Consider the following 17341-nt stretch of genomic DNA (forward strand, 5'->3'; position numbering starts at 1 on the left):
GGCTTATGGCCTTGATTGGATGCTATGAAGGAGTGTACAAGTAGGGTTTGTGTTCATGACCACTGGCTTAAAAGAGCAGTGTTCTTACTCCTGAGATATGGAGCTCTGATTCAGAAGTTGGGGGATATTTTATTTTGCAAACTCAGTATATGAAAAAATGTTGACAAAAGAAAAAAATACATATAATATTGATGTCTGAAGTAGTATTTAAGTCCATATTTTTAGGAAAGATTGCAACATTTTCTTTGATTGATATAAAGCAGAAATAATGGAAAGTTGATTATTCTTCAAAGTGGTTTGTGAAACAGATTTGCAGTGAATATCTTAAGTATTTCTCTTCACAAGCAACAAGGAAGAGACATTGTAGAACAAAGAAGAAAAGGAAGAACACTGTCAGAAGTGGGATTTGAACCCACGCCTCCAGAGGAGACAGCGACCTGAACGCAGCGCCTTAGGCCGCTCGGCCATCCTGACACATAAAAAACTACGTTTCATAAAAATTGGATAAAACTAATTAACCAAAATTACTTTTTCAAAGGTGCAATGTCCATGCTGCTGTTGAAACTATTGATTCAAATATTAGTAATACATTGCTTTTTCAATTATTTTTCAAAGATGCTTAAAGTTGGATAAATCAAAAAGATATTGTAAAAATAACATTAACACGGAATTACCTATAGTTTAGGATTTTCCAAATATTTGAGAAAATGTTTGATACAAATAACATCTTCACATGCTCTACAATTAATGCCTGAATTTTGGATTGATTGATTGAGAGCTGCATTGAAAGAAAATCATTACTCCAAATGTGGCAGTTTCCAAAATACATTGAAAAGGGGATGTGCAGTATCTATTTTTCTAATTCATAGAATGCCAAGGAAAAATGCGGTAATTATTTTTTTTGCTCTATTCAGGATTGGATTCCAAGTGTCTAGAATTTGTTGTCTTGTGGATTTTCACTCACCATAGAAAAGACATTTATGAACTTTCCAAGAACTGGCTAATGATATTGGCTTATGGCCTTGATTGGATGCTATGAAGGAGTGTACAAGTAGGGTTTGTGTTCAACACCACTGGCTTAAAAGAGCAGTGTTCTTACTCCTGAGATATGGAGCCCTGATTCAGAAGTTGGGGATATTTTATTTTGCAAACTCAGTATATGAAAAAATGTTGACCAAAGAAAAAAATACATATAATATTGATGTCTGAAGTAGTATTTAAGTCCATATTTTTAGGGAAGATTGCAACATTTTCTTTGATTGATATAAAGCAGAAATAATGGAAGGTTGATTATTCTTCAAAGTGGTTTGTGAAACAGATTTGCAGTGAATATCTTAAGTATTTCTCTTCACAAGCAACAAGGAAGAGACATTGTAGAACAAAGAAGAAAAGGAAGAACACTGTCAGAAGTGGGATTTGAACCCACGCCTCCAGAGGAGACTGCGACCTGAACGCAGCGCCTTAGGCCGCTCGGCCATCCTGACACATAAAATACTAAGTTTCATAAAAATTGGATAAAACTAATTAACCAAAACTACTTTTTCAAAGGTGCAATGTACATGCTGCTGTTGAAACTATTGATTCAAATATTAGTAATACATTGCTTTTTCAATTATTTTTCAAAGATGCTTAAGGTTGGATAAATCAAAAAGATATTGTAAAAATAACATTAACACGGAATTACCTATAGTTTAGGATTTTCCAAGTATTTGAGAAAATGCTTGACACAAATAACATCTTCACATGCTCTACAATTAATGCCTGAATTTTGTATTGATTGATTGAGAGCTGCATTGAAAGAAAATCATTACTTCAAATGTGGCAGTTTCCAAAATACATTGAAAAGGGGATGTGCAGTATCTATTTTTCTAATTCATAGAATGCCAAGGAAAAATGCGGTAATTATTTTTTTTGCTCTATTCAGGATTGGATTCCAAGTGTCTAGAATTTGTTGTCTTGTGGATTTTCACTCACCATAGAAAAGACATTTATGAACTTTCCAAGAACTGGCTAATGATATTGGCTTATGGCCTTGATTGGATGCTATGAAGGAGTGTACAAGTAGGGTTTGTGTTCATGACCACTGGCTTAAAAGAGCAGTGTTCTTACTCCTGAGATATGGAGCCCTGATTCAGAAGTTGGGGGATATTTTATTTTGCAAACTCAGTATATGAAAAAATGTTGACAAAAGAAAAAAATACATATAATATTGATGTCTGAAGTAGTATTTAAGTCCATATTTTTAGGAAAGATTGCAACATTTTCTTTGATTGATATAAAGCAGAAATAATGGAAGGTTGATTATTCTTCAAAGTGGTTTGTGAAACAGATTTGCAGTGAATATCTTAAGTATTTCTCTTCACAAGCAACAAGGAAGAGACATTGTAGAACAAAGAAGAAAAGGAAGAACACTGTCAGAAGTGGGATTTGAACCCACGCCTCCAGAGGAGACTGCGACCTGAACGAAGCGCCTTAGGCCGCTCGGCCATCCTGACACATAAAAAACTACGTTTCATAAAAATTGGATAAAACTAATTAACCAAAATTACTTTTTCAAAGGTGCAATGTCCATGTTGCTGTTGAAACTATTGATTCAAATATTAGTAATACATTGCTTTTTCAATTATTTTTCAAAGATGCTTAAAGTTATATAAATCAAAAAGATATTGTAAAAATAACATTAACACGGAATTACCTATAGTTTAGGATTTTCCAAATATTTGAGAAAATGCTTGACACAAATAACATCTTCACATGCTCTACAATTAATGCCTGAATTTTGTATTGATTGATTGAGAGCTGCATTGAAAGAAAATCATTACTTCAAATGTGGCAGTTTCCAAAATACATTGAAAAGGGGATGTGCAGTATCTATTTTTCTAATTCATAGAATGCCAAGGAAAAATGCGGTAATTATTTTTTTTGCTCTATTCAGGATTGGATTCCAAGTGTCTAGAATTTGTTGTCTTGTGGATTTTCACTCACCATAGAAAAGACATTTATGAACTTTCCAAGAACTGGCTAATGATATTGGCTTATGGCCTTGATTGGATGCTATGAAGGAGTGTACAAGTAGGGTTTGTGTTCATGACCACTGGCTTAAAAGAGCAGTGTTCTTACTCCTGAGATATGGAGCCCTGATTCAGAAGTTGGGGGATATTTTATTTTACAAACTCAGTATATGAAAAAATGTTGACAAAAGAAAAAAATACATATAATATTGATGTCTGAAGTAGTATTTAAGTCCATATTTTTAGGAAAGATTGCAACATTTTCTTTGATTGATATAAAGCAGAAATAATGGAAGGTTGATTATTCTTCAAAGTGGTTTGTGAAACAGATTTGCAGTGAATATCTTAAGTATTTCTCTTCACAAGCAACAAGGAAGAGACATTGTAGAACAAAGAAGAAAAGGAAGAACACTGTCAGAAGTGGGATTTGAACCCACGCCTCCAGAGGAGACTGCGACCTGAACGCAGCGCCTTAGGCCGCTCGGCCATCCTGACACATAAAAAACTAAGTTTCATAAAAATTGGATAAAACTAATTAACCAAAATTACTTTTTCAAAGGTGCAATGTCCATGCTGCTGTTGAAACTATTGATTCAAATATTAGTAATAAATTGCTTTTTCAATTATTTTTCAAAGATGCTTAAGGTTGGATAAATCAAAAAGATATTGTAAAAATAACATTAACACGGAATTACCTATAGTTTAGGATTTTCCAAATATTTGAGAAAATGCTTGACACAAATAACATCTTCACATGCTCTACAATTAATGCCTGAATTTTGTATTGATTGATTGAGAGCTGCATTGAAAGAAAATCATTACTTCAAATGTGGCAGTTTCCAAAATACATTGAAAAGGGGATGTGCAGTATCTATTTTTCTAATTCATAGAATGCCAAGGAAAAATGCGGTAATTATTTTTTTTGCTCTATTCAGGATTGGATTCCAAGTGTCTAGAATTTGTTGTCTTGTGGATTTTCACTCACCATAGAAAAGACATTTATGAACTTTCCAAGAACTGGCTAATGATATTGGCTTATGGCCTTGATTGGATGCTATGAAGGAGTGTACAAGTAGGGTTTGTGTTCATGACCACTGGCTTAAAAGAGCAGTGTTCTTACTCCTGAGATATGGAGCTCTGATTCAGAAGTTGGGGGATATTTTATTTTGCAAACTCAGTATATGAAAAAATGTTGACAAAAGAAAAAAATACATATAATATTGATGTCTGAAGTAGTATTTAAGTCCATATTTTTAGGAAAGATTGCAACATTTTCTTTGATTGATATAAAGCAGAAATAATGGAAAGTTGATTATTCTTCAAAGTGGTTTGTGAAACAGATTTGCAGTGAATATCTTAAGTATTTCTCTTCACAAGCAACAAGGAAGAGACATTGTAGAACAAAGAAGAAAAGGAAGAACACTGTCAGAAGTGGGATTTGAACCCACGCCTCCAGAGGAGACAGCGACCTGAACGCAGCGCCTTAGGCCGCTCGGCCATCCTGACACATAAAAAACTACGTTTCATAAAAATTGGATAAAACTAATTAACCAAAATTACTTTTTCAAAGGTGCAATGTCCATGCTGCTGTTGAAACTATTGATTCAAATATTAGTAATACATTGCTTTTTCAATTATTTTTCAAAGATGCTTAAAGTTGGATAAATCAAAAAGATATTGTAAAAATAACATTAACACGGAATTACCTATAGTTTAGGATTTTCCAAATATTTGAGAAAATGTTTGATACAAATAACATCTTCACATGCTCTACAATTAATGCCTGAATTTTGGATTGATTGATTGAGAGCTGCATTGAAAGAAAATCATTACTCCAAATGTGGCAGTTTCCAAAATACATTGAAAAGGGGATGTGCAGTATCTATTTTTCTAATTCATAGAATGCCAAGGAAAAATGCGGTAATTATTTTTTTTGCTCTATTCAGGATTGGATTCCAAGTGTCTAGAATTTGTTGTCTTGTGGATTTTCACTCACCATAGAAAAGACATTTATGAACTTTCCAAGAACTGGCTAATGATATTGGCTTATGGCCTTGATTGGATGCTATGAAGGAGTGTACAAGTAGGGTTTGTGTTCAACACCACTGGCTTAAAAGAGCAGTGTTCTTACTCCTGAGATATGGAGCCCTGATTCAGAAGTTGGGGATATTTTATTTTGCAAACTCAGTATATGAAAAAATGTTGACCAAAGAAAAAAATACATATAATATTGATGTCTGAAGTAGTATTTAAGTCCATATTTTTAGGGAAGATTGCAACATTTTCTTTGATTGATATAAAGCAGAAATAATGGAAGGTTGATTATTCTGTTTGTGAAACAGATTTGCAGTGAATATCTTAAGTATTTCTCTTCACAAGCAACAAGGAAGAGACATTGTAGAACAAAGAAGAAAAGGAAGAACACTGTCAGAAGTGGGATTTGAACCCACGCCTCCAGAGGAGACTGCGACCTGAACGCAGCGCCTTAGACCGCTCGGCCATCCTGACACATAAAATACTAAGTTTCATAAAAATTGGATAAAACTAATTAACCAAAACTACTTTTTCAAAGGTGCAATGTCCATGCTGCTGTTGAAACTATTGATTCAAATATTAGCACTAATTGCTTTTTCAATTATTTTTCAAAGATGCTTAAGGTTGGATAAATCAAAAAGATATTGTAAAAATAACATTAACACGGAATTACCTATAGTTTAGGATTTTCCAAATATTTGAGAAAATGCTTGACACAAATAACATCTTCACATGCTCTACAATTAATGCCTGAATTTTGTATTGATTGATTGAGAGCTGCATTGAAAGAAAACCATTACTTCAAATGTGGCAGTTTCCAAAATACATTGAAAAGGGGATGTGCAGTATCTATTTTTCTAATTCATAGAATGCCAAGGAAAAATGCGGTAATTATTTTTTTTGCTCTATTCAGGATTGGATTCCAAGTGTCTAGAATTTGTTGTCTTGTGGATTTTCACTCACCATAGAAAAGACATTTATGAACTTTCCAAGAACTGGCTAATGATATTGGCTTATGGCCTTGATTGGATGCTATGAAGGAGTGTACAAGTAGGGTTTGTGTTCATGACCACTGGCTTAAAAGAGCAGTGTTCTTACTCCTGAGATATGGAGCCCTGATTCAGAAGTTGGGGGATATTTTATTTTGCAAACTCAGTATATGAAAAAATGTTGACAAAAGAAAAAAATACATATAATATTGATGTCTGAAGTAGTATTTAAGTCCATATTTTTAGGAAAGATTGCAACATTTTCTTTGATTGATATAAAGCAGAAATAATGGAAGGTTGATTATTCTTCAAAGTGGTTTGTGAAACAGATTTGCAGTGAATATCTTAAGTATTTCTCTTCACAAGCAACAAGGAAGAGACATTGTAGAACAAAGAAGAAAAGGAAGAACACTGTCAGAAGTGGGATTTGAACCCACGCCTCCAGAGGAGACTGCGACCTGAACGAAGCGCCTTAGGCCGCTCGGCCATCCTGACACATAAAAAACTACGTTTCATAAAAATTGGATAAAACTAATTAACCAAAATTACTTTTTCAAAGGTGCAATGTCCATGTTGCTGTTGAAACTATTGATTCAAATATTAGTAATACATTGCTTTTTCAATTATTTTTCAAAGATGCTTAAAGTTGGATAAATCAAAAAGATATTGTAAAAATAACATTAACACGGAATTACCTATAGTTTAGGATTTTCCAAATATTTGAGAAAATGCTTGACACAAATAACATCTTCACATGCTCTACAATTAATGCCTGAATTTTGTATTGATTGATTGAGAGCTGCATTGAAAGAAAATCATTACTTCAAATGTGGCAGTTTCCAAAATACATTGAAAAGGGGATGTGCAGTATCTATTTTTCTAATTCATAGAATGCCAAGGAAAAATGCGGTAATTATTTTTTTTGCTCTATTCAGGATTGGATTCCAAGTGTCTAGAATTTGTTGTCTTGTGGATTTTCACTCACCATAGAAAAGACATTTATGAACTTTCCAAGAACTGGCTAATGATATTGGCTTATGGCCTTGATTGGATGCTATGAAGGAGTGTACAAGTAGGGTTTGTGTTCATGACCACTGGCTTAAAAGAGCAGTGTTCTTACTCCTGAGATATGGAGCCCTGATTCAGAAGTTGGGGGATATTTTATTTTACAAACTCAGTATATGAAAAAATGTTGACAAAAGAAAAAAATACATATAATATTGATGTCTGAAGTAGTATTTAAGTCCATATTTTTAGGAAAGATTGCAACATTTTCTTTGATTGATATAAAGCAGAAATAATGGAAGGTTGATTATTCTTCAAAGTGGTTTGTGAAACAGATTTGCAGTGAATATCTTAAGTATTTCTCTTCACAAGCAACAAGGAAGAGACATTGTAGAACAAAGAAGAAAAGGAAGAACACTGTCAGAAGTGGGATTTGAACCCACGCCTCCAGAGGAGACTGCGACCTGAACGCAGCGCCTTAGGCCGCTCGGCCATCCTGACACATAAAAAACTAAGTTTCATAAAAATTGGATAAAACTAATTAACCAAAATTACTTTTTCAAAGGTGCAATGTCCATGCTGCTGTTGAAACTATTGATTCAAATATTAGTAATAAATTGCTTTTTCAATTATTTTTCAAAGATGCTTAAGGTTGGATAAATCAAAAAGATATTGTAAAAATAACATTAACACGGAATTACCTATAGTTTAGGATTTTCCAAATATTTGAGAAAATGCTTGACACAAATAACATCTTCACATGCTCTACAATTAATGCCTGAATTTTGTATTGATTGATTGAGAGCTGCATTGAAAGAAAATCATTACTTCAAATGTGGCAGTTTCCAAAATACATTGAAAAGGGGATGTGCAGTATCTATTTTTCTAATTCATAGAATGCCAAGGAAAAATGCGGTAATTATTTTTTTTGCTCTATTCAGGATTGGATTCCAAGTGTCTAGAATTTGTTGTCTTGTGGATTTTCACTCACCATAGAAAAGACATTTATGAACTTTCCAAGAACTGGCTAATGATATTGGCTTATGGCCTTGATTGGATGCTATGAAGGAGTGTACAAGTAGGGTTTGTGTTCATGACCACTGGCTTAAAAGAGCAGTGTTCTTACTCCTGAGATATGGAGCTCTGATTCAGAAGTTGGGGGATATTTTATTTTGCAAACTCAGTATATGAAAAAATGTTGACAAAAGAAAAAAATACATATAATATTGATGTCTGAAGTAGTATTTAAGTCCATATTTTTAGGAAAGATTGCAACATTTTCTTTGATTGATATAAAGCAGAAATAATGGAAAGTTGATTATTCTTCAAAGTGGTTTGTGAAACAGATTTGCAGTGAATATCTTAAGTATTTCTCTTCACAAGCAACAAGGAAGAGACATTGTAGAACAAAGAAGAAAAGGAAGAACACTGTCAGAAGTGGGATTTGAACCCACGCCTCCAGAGGAGACAGCGACCTGAACGCAGCGCCTTAGGCCGCTCGGCCATCCTGACACATAAAAAACTACGTTTCATAAAAATTGGATAAAACTAATTAACCAAAATTACTTTTTCAAAGGTGCAATGTCCATGCTGCTGTTGAAACTATTGATTCAAATATTAGTAATACATTGCTTTTTCAATTATTTTTCAAAGATGCTTAAAGTTGGATAAATCAAAAAGATATTGTAAAAATAACATTAACACGGAATTACCTATAGTTTAGGATTTTCCAAATATTTGAGAAAATGTTTGATACAAATAACATCTTCACATGCTCTACAATTAATGCCTGAATTTTGGATTGATTGATTGAGAGCTGCATTGAAAGAAAATCATTACTCCAAATGTGGCAGTTTCCAAAATACATTGAAAAGGGGATGTGCAGTATCTATTTTTCTAATTCATAGAATGCCAAGGAAAAATGCGGTAATTATTTTTTTTGCTCTATTCAGGATTGGATTCCAAGTGTCTAGAATTTGTTGTCTTGTGGATTTTCACTCACCATAGAAAAGACATTTATGAACTTTCCAAGAACTGGCTAATGATATTGGCTTATGGCCTTGATTGGATGCTATGAAGGAGTGTACAAGTAGGGTTTGTGTTCAACACCACTGGCTTAAAAGAGCAGTGTTCTTACTCCTGAGATATGGAGCCCTGATTCAGAAGTTGGGGATATTTTATTTTGCAAACTCAGTATATGAAAAAATGTTGACCAAAGAAAAAAATACATATAATATTGATGTCTGAAGTAGTATTTAAGTCCATATTTTTAGGGAAGATTGCAACATTTTCTTTGATTGATATAAAGCAGAAATAATGGAAGGTTGATTATTCTGTTTGTGAAACAGATTTGCAGTGAATATCTTAAGTATTTCTCTTCACAAGCAACAAGGAAGAGACATTGTAGAACAAAGAAGAAAAGGAAGAACACTGTCAGAAGTGGGATTTGAACCCACGCCTCCAGAGGAGACTGCGACCTGAACGCAGCGCCTTAGACCGCTCGGCCATCCTGACACATAAAATACTAAGTTTCATAAAAATTGGATAAAACTAATTAACCAAAACTACTTTTTCAAAGGTGCAATGTCCATGCTGCTGTTGAAACTATTGATTCAAATATTAGCACTAATTGCTTTTTCAATTATTTTTCAAAGATGCTTAAGGTTGGATAAATCAAAAAGATATTGTAAAAATAACATTAACACGGAATTACCTATAGTTTAGGATTTTCCAAATATTTGAGAAAATGCTTGACACAAATAACATCTTCACATGCTCTACAATTAATGCCTGAATTTTGGATTGATTGATTGAGAGCTGCATTGAAAGAAAACCATTACTTCAAATGTGGCAGTTTCCAAAATACATTGAAAAGGGGATGTGCAGTATCTATTTTTCTAATTCATAGAATGCCAAGGAAAAATGCGGTAATTATTTTTTTTGCTCTATTCAGGATTGGATTCCAAGTGTCTAGAATTTGTTGTCTTGTGGATTTTCACTCACCATAGAAAAGACATTTATGAACTTTCCAAGAACTGGCTAATGATATTGGCTTATGGCCTTGATTGGATGCTATGAAGGAGTGTACAAGAAGGGTTTGTGTTCATGACCACTGGCTTAAAAGAGCAGTGTTCTTACTCCTGAGATATGGAGCCCTGATTCAGAAGTTGGGGATATTTTATTTTGCAAACTCAGTATATGAAAAAATGTTGACCAAAGAAAAAAATACATATAATATTGATGTCTGAAGTAGTATTTAAGTCCATATTTTTAGGGAAGATTGCAACATTTTCTTTGATTGATATAAAGCAGAAATAATGGAAGGTTGATTATTCTTCAAAGTGGTTTGTGAAACAGATTTGCAGTGAATATCTTAAGTATTTCTCTTCACAAGCAACAAGGAAGAGACATTGTAGAACAAAGAAGAAAAGGAAGAACACTGTCAGAAGTGGGATTTGAACCCACGCCTCCAGAGGAGACAGCGACCTGAACGCAGCGCCTTAGGCCGCTCGGCCATCCTGACACATAAAAAACTACGTTTCATAAAAATTGGATAAAACTAATTAACCAAAATTACTTTTTCAAAGGTGCAATGTCCATGCTGCTGTTGAAACTATTGATTCAAATATTAGTAATACATTGCTTTTTCAATTATTTTTCAAAGATGCTTAAAGTTGGATAAATCAAAAAGATATTGTAAAAATAACATTAACACGGAATTACCTATAGTTTAGGATTTTCCAAATATTTGAGAAAATGTTTGATACAAATAACATCTTCACATGCTCTACAATTAATGCCTGAATTTTGGATTGATTGATTGAGAGCTGCATTGAAAGAAAATCATTACTCCAAATGTGGCAGTTTCCAAAATACATTGAAAAGGGGATGTGCAGTATCTATTTTTCTAATTCATAGAATGCCAAGGAAAAATGCGGTAATTATTTTTTTTGCTCTATTCAGGATTGGATTCCAAGTGTCTAGAATTTGTTGTCTTGTGGATTTTCACTCACCATAGAAAAGACATTTATGAACTTTCCAAGAACTGGCTAATGATATTGGCTTATGGCCTTGATTGGATGCTATGAAGGAGTGTACAAGTAGGGTTTGTGTTCAACACCACTGGCTTAAAAGAGCAGTGTTCTTACTCCTGAGATATGGAGCCCTGATTCAGAAGTTGGGGATATTTTATTTTGCAAACTCAGTATATGAAAAAATGTTGACCAAAGAAAAAAATACATATAATATTGATGTCTGAAGTAGTATTTAAGTCCATATTTTTAGGGAAGATTGCAACATTTTCTTTGATTGATATAAAGCAGAAATAATGGAAGGTTGATTATTCTGTTTGTGAAACAGATTTGCAGTGAATATCTTAAGTATTTCTCTTCACAAGCAACAAGGAAGAGACATTGTAGAACAAAGAAGAAAAGGAAGAACACTGTCAGAAGTGGGATTTGAACCCACGCCTCCAGAGGAGACTGCGACCTGAACGCAGCGCCTTAGACCGCTCGGCCATCCTGACACATAAAATACTAAGTTTCATAAAAATTGGATAAAACTAATTAACCAAAACTACTTTTTCAAAGGTGCAATGTCCATGCTGCTGTTGAAACTATTGATTCAAATATTAGTAATAAATTGCTTTTTCAATTATTTTTCAAAGATGCTTAAGGTTGGATAAATCAAAAAGATATTGTAAAAATAACATTAACACGGAATTACCTATAGTTTAGGATTTTCCAAATATTTGAGAAAATGCTTGACACAAATAACATCTTCACATGCTCTACAATTAATGCCTGAATTTTGGATTGATTGATTGAGAGCTGCATTGAAAGAAAACCATTACTTCAAATGTGGCAGTTTCCAAAATACATTGAAAAGGGGATGTGCAGTATCTATTTTTCTAATTCATAGAATGCCAAGGAAAAATGCGGTAATTATTTTTTTTGCTCTATTCAGGATTGGATTCCAAGTGTCTAGAATTTGTTGTCTTGTGGATTTTCACTCACCATAGAAAAGACATTTATGAACTTTCCAAGAACTGGCTAATGATATTGGCTTATGGCCTTGATTGGATGCTATGAAGGAATGTACAAGAAGGGTTTGTGTTCATGACCACTGGCTTAAAAGAGCAGTGTTCTTACTCCTGAGATATGGAGCCCTGATTCAGAAGTTGGGGATATTTTATTTTGCAAACTCAGTATATGAAAAAATGTTGACCAAAGAAAAAAATACATATAATATTGATGTCTGAAGTAGTATTTAAGTCCATATTTTTAGGGAAGATTGCAACATTTTCTTTGATTGATATAAAGCAGAAATAATGGAAGGTTGATTATTCTTCAAAGTGGTTTGTGAAACAGATTTGCAGTGAATATCTTAAGTATTTCTCTTCACAAGCAACAAGGAAGAGACATTGTAGAACAAAGAAGAAAAGGAAGAACACTGTCAGAAGTGGGATTTGAACCCACGCCTCCAGAGGAGACTGCGACCTGAACGCAGCGCCTTAGACCGCTCGGCCATCCTGACACATAAAATACTAAGTTTCATAAAAATTGGATAAAACTAATTAACCAAAACTACTTTTTCAAAGGTGCAATGTCCATGCTGCTGTTGAAACTATTGATTCAAATATTAGTACTAAATTGCTTTTTCAATTATTTTTCAAAGATGCTTAAGGTTGGATAAATCAAAAAGATATTGTAAAAATAACATTAACACGGAATTACCTATAGTTTAGGATTTTCCAAATATTTGAGAAAATGCTTGACACAAATAACATCTTCACATGCTCTACAATTAATGCCTGAATTTTGTATTGATTGATTGAGAGCTGCATTGAAAGAAAACCATTACTTCAAATGTGGCAGTTTCCAAAATACATTGAAAAGGGGATGTGCAGTATCTATTTTTCTAATTCATAGAATGCCAAGGAAAAATGCGGTAATTATTTTTTTTGCTCTATTCAGGATTGGATTCCAAGTGTCTAGAATTTGTTGTCTTGTGGATTTTCACTCACCATAGAAAAGACATTTATGAACTTTCCAAGAACTGGCTAATGATATTGGCTTATGGCCTTGATTGGATGCTATGAAGGAGTGTACAAGTAGGGTTTGTGTTCAACACCACTGGCTTAAAAGAGCAGTGTTCTTACTCCTGAGATATGGAGCCCTGATTCAGAAGTTGGGGATATTTTATTTTGCAAACTCAGTATATGAAAAAATGTTGACCAAAGAAAAAAATACATATAATATTGATGTCTGAAGTAGTATTTAAGTCCATATTTTTAGGGAAGATTGCAACGTTTTCTTTGATTGATATAAAGCAGAAATAATGGAAGGTTGATTATTCTTCAAAGTGGTTTGTGAAACAGATTTGCAGTGAATATCTTAAGTATTTCTCTTCACAAGCAACAAGGAAGAGACATTGTAGAACAAAGAAGAAAAGGAAGAACACTGTCAGAAGTGGGATTTGAACCCACACCTCCAGAGGAGACTGCGACCTGAACACAGCGCCTTAGACCGCTCGGCCATCCTGACACATAAAATACTAAGTTTCATAAAAATTGGATAAAACTAATTAACCAAAACTACTTTTTCAAAGGTGCAATGTCCATGCTGCTGTTGAAACTATTGATTCAAATATTAGTAATAAATTGCTTTTTCAATTATTTTTCAAAGATGCTTAAGGTTGGATAAATCAAAAAGATATTGTAAAAATAACATTAACACGGAATTACCTATAGTTTAGGATTTTCCAAATATTTGAGAAAATGCTTGACACAAATAACATCTTCACATGCTCTACAATTAATGCCTGAATTTTGTATTGATTGATTGAGAGCTGCATTGAAAGAAAACCATTACTTCAAATGTGGCAGTTTCCAAAATACATTGAAAAGGGGATGTGCAGTATCTATTTTTCTAATTCATAGAATGCCAAGGAAAAATGCGGTAATTATTTTTTTTGCTCTATTCAGGATTGGATTCCAAGTGTCTAGAATTTGTTGTCTTGTGGATTTTCACTCACCATAGAAAAGACATTTATGAACTTTCCAAGAACTGGCTAATGATATTGGCTTATGGCCTTGATTGGATGCTATGAAGGAGTGTACAAGTAGGGTTTGTGTTCATGACCACTGGCTTAAAAGAGCAGTGTTCTTACTCCTGAGATATGGAGCCCTGATTCAGAAGTTGGGGGATATTTTATTTTGCAAACTCAGTATATGAAAAAATGTTGACAAAAGAAAAAAATACATATAATATTGATGTCTGAAGTAGTATTTAAGTCCATATTTTTAGGAAAGATTGCAACATTTTCTTTGATTGATATAAAGCAGAAATAATGGAAGGTTGATTATTCTTCAAAGTGGTTTGTGAAACAGATTTGCAGTGAATATCTTAAGTATTTCTCTTCACAAGCAACAAGGAAGAGACATTGTAGAACAAAGAAGAAAAGGAAGAACACTGTCAGAAGTGGGATTTGAACCCATGCCTCCAGAGGAGACTGCGACCTGAACGCAGCGCCTTAGACCGCTCGGCCATCCTGACACATAAAAAACTACGTTTCATAAAAATTGGATAAAACTAATTAACCAAAATTACTTTTTCAAAGGTGCAATGTCCATGCTGCTGTTGAAACTATTGATTCAAATATTAGTAATACATTGCTTTTTCAATTATTTTTCAAAGATGCTTAAAGTTGGATAAATCAAAAAGATATTGTAAAAATAACATTAACACGGAATTACCTATAGTTTAGGATTTTCCAAATATTTGAGAAAATGCTTGATACAAATAACATCTTCACATGCTCTACAATTAATGCCTGAATTTTGGATTGATTGATTGAGAGCTGCATTGAAAGAAAATCATTACTCCAAATGTGGCAGTTTCCAAAATACATTGAAAAGGGGATGTGCAGTATCTATTTTTCTAATTCATAGAATGCCAAGGAAAAATGCGGTAATTATTTTTTTTGCTCTATTCAGGATTGGATTCCAAGTGTCTAGAATTTGTTGTCTTGTGGATTTTCACTCACCATAGAAAAGACATTTATGAACTTTCCAAGAACTGGCTAATGATATTGGCTTATGGCCTTGATTGGATGCTATGAAGGAGTGTACAAGTAGGGTTTGTGTTCAACACCACTGGCTTAAAAGAGCAGTGTTCTTACTCCTGAGATATGGAGCCCTGATTCAGAAGTTGGGGGATATTTTATTTTGCAAACTCAGTATATGAAAAAATGTTGACCAAAGAAAAAAATACATATAATATTGATGTCTGAAGTAGTATTTAAGTCCATATTTTTAGGGAAGATTGCAACATTTTCTTTGATTGATATAAAGCAGAAATAATGGAAGGTTGATTATTCTTCAAAGTGGTTTGTGAAACAGATTTGCAGTGAATATCTTAAGTATTTCTCTTCACAAGCAACAAGGAAGAGACATTGTAGAACAAAGAAGAAAAGGAAGAACACTGTCAGAAGTGGGATTTGAACCCACGCCTCCAGAGGAGACTGCGACCTGAACGCAGCGCCTTAGGCCGCTCGGCCATCCTGACACATAAAATACTAAGTTTCATAAAAATTGGATAAAACTAATTAACCAAAACTACTTTTTCAAAGGTGCAATGTACATGCTGCTGTTGAAACTATTGATTCAAATATTAGTAATAAATTGCTTTTTCAATTATTTTTCAAAGATGCTTAAGGTTGGATAAATCAAAAAGATATTGTAAAAATAACATTAACACGGAATTACCTATAGTTTAGGATTTTCCAAATATTTGAGAAAATGCTTGACACAAATAACATCTTCACATGCTCTACAATTAATGCCTGAATTTTGTATTGATTGATTGAGAGCTGCATTGAAAGAAAACCATTACTTCAAATGTGGCAGTTTCCAAAATACATTGAAAAGGGGATGTGCAGTATCTATTTTTCTAATTCATAGAATGCCAAGGAAAAATGCGGTAATTATTTTTTTTGCTCTATTCAGGATTGGATTCCAAGTGTCTAGAATTTGTTGTCTTGTGGATTTTCACTCACCATAGAAAAGACATTTATGAACTTTCCAAGAACTGGCTAATGATATTGGCTTATGGCCTTGATTGGATGCTATGAAGGAGTGTACAAGTAGGGTTTGTGTTCAACACCACTGGCTTAAAAGAGCAGTGTTCTTACTCCTGAGATATGGAGCCCTGATTCAGAAGTTGGGGATATTTTATTTTGCAAACTCAGTATATGAAAAAATGTTGACCAAAGAAAAAAATACATATAATATTGATGTCTGAAGTAGTATTTAAGTCCATATTTTTAGGGAAGATTGCAACATTTTCTTTGATTGATATAAAGCAGAAATAATGGAAGGTTGATTATTCTTCAAAGTGGTTTGTGAAACAGATTTGCAGTGAATATCTTAAGTATTTCTCTTCACAAGCAACAACGAAGAGACATTGTAGAACAAAGAAGAAAAGGAAGAACACTGTCAGAAGTGGGATTTGAACCCACGCCTCCAGAGGAGACTGCGACCTGAACGCAGCGCCTTAGACCGCTCGGCCATCCTGACACATAAAATACTAAGTTTCATAAAAATTGGATAAAACTAATTAACCAAAACTACTTTTTCAAAGGTGCAATGTCCATGCTGCTGTTGAAACTATTGATTCAAATATTAGTACTAAATTGCTTTTTCAATTATTTTTCAAAGATGCTTAAGGTTGGATAAATCAAAAAGATATTGTAAAAATAACATTAACACGGAATTACCTATAGTTTAGGATTTTCCAAATATTTGAGAAAATGCTTGACACAAATAACATCTTCACATGCTCTACAATTAATGCCTGAATTTTGTATTGATTGATTGAGAGCTGCATTGAAAGAAAACCATTACTTCAAATGTGGCAGTTTCCAAAATACATTGAAAAGGGGATGTGCAGTATCTATTTTTCTAATTCATAGAATGCCAAGGAAAAATGCGGTAATTATTTTTTTTGCTCTATTCAGGATTGGATTCCAAGTGTCTAGAATTTGTTGTCTTGTGGATTTTCACTCACCATAGAAAAGACATTTATGAACTTTCCAAGAACTGGCTAATGATATTGGCTTATGGCCTTGATTGGATGCTATGAAGGAGTGTACAAGTAGGGTTTATGTTCAACACCACTGGCTTAAAAGAGCAGTGTTCTTACTCCTGAGATATGGAGCCCTGATTCAGAAGTTGGGGATATTTTATTTTGCAAACTCAGTATATGAAAAAATGTTGACCAAAGAAAAAAATACATATAATAT

General features: G+C 33.6%; 11 non-coding genes across 11 annotated transcripts; all 11 read right to left on the reverse strand.

Annotated features, from left to right (window-relative positions):
* Positions 1-1401: 1401 nt before the first annotated feature.
* TRNAL-CAG (transfer RNA leucine (anticodon CAG)) lies at positions 1402-1484 on the reverse strand. Its single transcript has one exon. It is a non-coding gene; the product is annotated as a tRNA-Leu (tRNA).
* A 1939-nt stretch (positions 1485-3423) lies between these two features.
* Positions 3424-3506, reverse strand: TRNAL-CAG (transfer RNA leucine (anticodon CAG)). Its single transcript has one exon. It is a non-coding gene; the product is annotated as a tRNA-Leu (tRNA).
* Positions 3507-5436: 1930 nt separating this feature from the next.
* Positions 5437-5519, reverse strand: TRNAL-CAG (transfer RNA leucine (anticodon CAG)). The gene has a single exon. It is a non-coding gene; the product is annotated as a tRNA-Leu (tRNA).
* Positions 5520-7457: 1938 nt separating this feature from the next.
* Positions 7458-7540, reverse strand: TRNAL-CAG (transfer RNA leucine (anticodon CAG)). The gene has a single exon. It is a non-coding gene; the product is annotated as a tRNA-Leu (tRNA).
* A 1930-nt stretch (positions 7541-9470) lies between these two features.
* On the reverse strand, positions 9471-9553 carry TRNAL-CAG (transfer RNA leucine (anticodon CAG)). Its single transcript has one exon. It is a non-coding gene; the product is annotated as a tRNA-Leu (tRNA).
* Positions 9554-11481: 1928 nt separating this feature from the next.
* On the reverse strand, positions 11482-11564 carry TRNAL-CAG (transfer RNA leucine (anticodon CAG)). Its single transcript has one exon. It is a non-coding gene; the product is annotated as a tRNA-Leu (tRNA).
* A 927-nt stretch (positions 11565-12491) lies between these two features.
* Positions 12492-12574, reverse strand: TRNAL-CAG (transfer RNA leucine (anticodon CAG)). The gene has a single exon. It is a non-coding gene; the product is annotated as a tRNA-Leu (tRNA).
* A 927-nt stretch (positions 12575-13501) lies between these two features.
* On the reverse strand, positions 13502-13584 carry TRNAL-CAG (transfer RNA leucine (anticodon CAG)). The gene has a single exon. It is a non-coding gene; the product is annotated as a tRNA-Leu (tRNA).
* Positions 13585-14512: 928 nt separating this feature from the next.
* Positions 14513-14595, reverse strand: TRNAL-CAG (transfer RNA leucine (anticodon CAG)). The gene has a single exon. It is a non-coding gene; the product is annotated as a tRNA-Leu (tRNA).
* A 928-nt stretch (positions 14596-15523) lies between these two features.
* On the reverse strand, positions 15524-15606 carry TRNAL-CAG (transfer RNA leucine (anticodon CAG)). The gene has a single exon. It is a non-coding gene; the product is annotated as a tRNA-Leu (tRNA).
* Positions 15607-16533: 927 nt separating this feature from the next.
* On the reverse strand, positions 16534-16616 carry TRNAL-CAG (transfer RNA leucine (anticodon CAG)). Its single transcript has one exon. It is a non-coding gene; the product is annotated as a tRNA-Leu (tRNA).
* Between the last annotated feature and the right edge of the window lie 725 nt (positions 16617-17341).

This window comes from Taudactylus pleione, unplaced genomic scaffold (assembly GCF_031769625.1).
Source record: "Taudactylus pleione unplaced genomic scaffold, aTauple2 ptg000177l, whole genome shotgun sequence".
Taxonomy (NCBI): domain Eukaryota; kingdom Metazoa; phylum Chordata; class Amphibia; order Anura; family Myobatrachidae; genus Taudactylus; species Taudactylus pleione.